Below are 3633 nucleotides of genomic sequence, written 5' to 3' on the forward strand. Positions count from 1 at the left end.
CCTGGTTCGGGTCGTGGCATAAATAGTGAAGAAGGGTCAATAGAAGGATACCAAGAAAAATGCTCCGAAAAAGGTCTTTTACCATTGTTGCATAAACACAACATATTCCTCTATAGAAGGCCCTATGGAGTAAAGGGAAGTGCATGAATTCTTGGAAAAAGAGGGAGCGAGCCTATATAAAATAGAAAATTTCATGAATAGATAGAGTCAACGGTACAACAGACAGCGCCGCCTATGTGAAATCTTTGCGGAGGGGTTCGTATTAGCTATACTGGCACTTAAACAACCCATCCAAAACTGCAGGCAGTGAGTTTAGCAAGGATATTTTGATGAGCGGTGTAAAGAAACATAATAGAATTAAAGTTCCAATCGTATCGGAGAGGCAGTGGCATATTTGATTTCAGAGAGGAAATCTCCGATCGCACATCATATAGCTTACTCTAAAATAAGGCAGCTTTAATAAATGAAATTAAAACCATGACCATATTATACAATAAGAGTTCATATTAAATTTGAAACAAGATGTTGATGACATATCTATCACTCAAGAACATTATACAAAAAGATTGAAGAACTGCAAGCCAGTGAACATGTCAAGGTTGTAACATAGACGCGAGTCTCTGTGTAAGTTACGTAGGAAGTTTCAGATCATAAGGTCCATTCTTTCACCAGAGCAACGTTACTTCTTACTAACACGCGATATTATCTATAGTAGCTTGCTTTCTCATTCATGGAACATGGGATTCTTTAGCTAAAGCAATAGTACTTCTTATTAACATGTGATATTATCTATAGTAGCTTGCTCTTGAAGCATCTTTATCAACCTCCAACGCCAAATTGTATGACTAACACATAAGGCAGCTGAAACATACTCGACTTTACGAGTTAAGAGAGGAACCAAAAAAAAAAAAAAGAAAAAGAGAAAAACATGAGAATATTATCATAGGTTGCTTCTTTTGTAATTTCTCCAAAAGAAAAGATTACAGTGTAAAGCATCATAGCTATGCGTAGGTTCGGGGGATGAGGGCCAGACCATAGGGATCTATTGTACGTGGCCTTATCCTGCATTTTGACAAGAGTCTGCATTATAAAGCATTGAATTTGAAATACGAAGAGATTTTAGTAAAACTTGATTTTGCTGCCATGTGACCAGGAGGTCACCGGTTCAAGCCTTGGAAAAAGCCTTTGGCAGGAGTACAAGTTAAGGCTGCATAAAATACACCCTTTTGGTGGGGCCCTTCCCCGGACCTTACGCATAGCGGGAGCTCTCGTGCACCGGGCTTATATAGTAAAAAAGTGTTTTTATTGGAAAAAAGTGTCATGACAAGAAGATCTCATATAGTAAAAAGATGTTTTGTTTGCTTCTGGTCAAAGCAAACAATAAGTACCTTTCTTTTGATCAAAGGCAAAGATCTGTGTAGTGTTCAGAATAAAGAATTCACAAGATTAATTTAATATAGGAGATTTTGGATAAATCCGCAAAGCAAATAAAAGAAACGAAAATGGATCCAACCTTGAACAATGCCGCGGTGGAAGGTAATATCAGTAATGGTGATTTTGTACTTGCTGAATATCTGAAAAGGGATGAAGAAAATGTGTACCAAGTCACTCCACGGGCAACACAATCTTACACATGGCGGCACATTATGGCCGCTCCCATTTCGCATCAAAAGTCCTTAAGATTACTCCGGCATTGTTATGCCATCAGAACAAGAAGAATGAGACTGCGCTTCACATAGAAGCTAATGAAGGTCGCATCGAAGTAGTCCACTTGCTACTTAGTATGGAGGAGCATTATAAGGAGACGCTAATGACGATGACAGATGAGAATGGAGATACAGCCCTGCAAAAGTCCGTGCGAAGCTGACATCAAGATGTAGCCAGACTTTTGGTGAAAGAAGATCCTGAATTCGAATTTCCATCCAACAAGGCCCGGGAGACACCGCTGTATCTGGAAACTGAGTCTGGTGTTCGTGAAGCTTTGAGTGAAATCTTTAACTCATGCAAGCAATCAACTTCTTCTGCAGGTCCATTAAATCGAACACCTCTGCATGCAGCAGTAATTCAGGAACACACGGGTATGTACATATTTTCTTGCCGTTACTCTTCACTGTATCACCATCTCTTTTTGATTTTTGTTACTATATGTTGTTTCTTGTACTTCGACTATTGTATTATTTTGTGGCAGTACTGTTTTGTTTTGGACTGTTTTCTCTTGAGCTGAGAGTCTACCGGTAATAGCCTCTCTGCCTCTGAGGTAGTGGTAAGGTCGACGTACACTCTACCCATCCCCAGACCAACTTAGAGACTACACTGGGGAGTCTAAATTTGTGTTGATTTAACTCCTTATTATCATCATATTTGACACATACATCCAGATTGCGCGAGATTGCTAACGCAATGGAATAGATCCAGATTGCGCGAGATTGTGTGAAGAACCTGACGTGGGGGGTTGGAATTCGCTGCACTTTACTGCTCTTTTAGGATTGAAAGAAGTAGTTTCCGATATGCTGGGTGGAAAAAATCCTTAGCGTACCTTCCAGCAGCCAGTATATAGAACATACCAACGTTGTGAATCTATAAAAACTATTAGAACATACATGGGCAGATTCACAACGTTGGTTTTATAGATTCAGCATCTGAATCTAATAGTTTTTGCCAGATCCTGTCTGTATATAAATATTTTGACTTGAGAATCCATAAATTTTAAGTTATGTACAAGGGAATTTACTACCGGTAACCAAACACTGTATCAGTTATGCAGAAATCATTAACAGATAAAAGGCATGTAAATTGTGAACATAATATCCTCGACCTGAATATGTTAATATGTGTGAGTCTCTGTGTGTGTTGCTGATAAAGTTGGAGTAACTGGTAAAGTTGTTGTCACATGACCAGAAGGTCATGGGTTCAAGGTAAAACTGCGTACAATACACCCTTGTGGTGGGGCCCTTCCCCAGACCCTGCGCATAGCGGAAGCTTTAATACAACGGGCTACCTTTTTGTGTGTGTCTGTGTGTGTGTTAGATAGAGAGGGAGAGGAAGTGAGAAAAGTCGCTAACTATCAACAAATATAATATTTTGAATCCATAAGTTCTAAAGTACAATAAGTACAGTTTTAAGAATTTCTAAGGTTTAATCTTTCAAGTTTAAGTCCTACAGATGACGGTCGTTATCTATGTCTGAAACTTCAGATAGCATGTATCCTTGAAATGAAGTACAAGATGCGGCAAGCGAGTTCGAGATGGTCTAGGCATGTAAAGAGTAGAGGAGCCGATGCCCCATGTGGAGGTGCGAGAGATTGGCTATGAATGGTTTCAAGAGAGGTAGAGTAGATCGAAGAAGTATGGGAAGAACTGATTAGCCAAGACTTGATGTAGTTTCAGCTAACTGAGGACATGACCTAAGATGAATCCGGTCGAGTTGTCTCTCTTTTCCTTCCATACTAGTTAGTTGTAGTATTATTTGTAGTTTCTCTTCCTTCAATTTCTATAATTATCTATTACTCTTTTGTGCTTCGATTATCATAGTATTCTGTTGTAGTTACATATTGCTTTGTCGTGATCTCTGTGACCTTGGAGTAATTGGTAAAGTTGTTGTCATGTGACCAGGAGGTCACGGGTTCAAGCTTTT

At 39.3% G+C, this 3633-nt stretch overlaps 1 long non-coding RNA gene across 1 annotated transcript; it reads left to right on the forward strand.

Moving 5' to 3' along the window:
- The first annotated feature begins 1393 nt into the window (after window positions 1-1393).
- LOC124892603 lies at window positions 1394-3522 on the forward strand. Its single transcript, XR_007050339.1, has 2 exons — window positions 1394-2078; window positions 3195-3522. It is a non-coding gene; the product is annotated as an uncharacterized LOC124892603 (long non-coding RNA).
- The last annotated feature ends 111 nt before the right edge of the window (window positions 3523-3633 follow it).

Source organism: Capsicum annuum, unplaced genomic scaffold (assembly GCF_002878395.1).
Source record: "Capsicum annuum cultivar UCD-10X-F1 unplaced genomic scaffold, UCD10Xv1.1 ctg48771, whole genome shotgun sequence".
Lineage (NCBI taxonomy): Eukaryota > Viridiplantae > Streptophyta > Magnoliopsida > Solanales > Solanaceae > Capsicum > Capsicum annuum.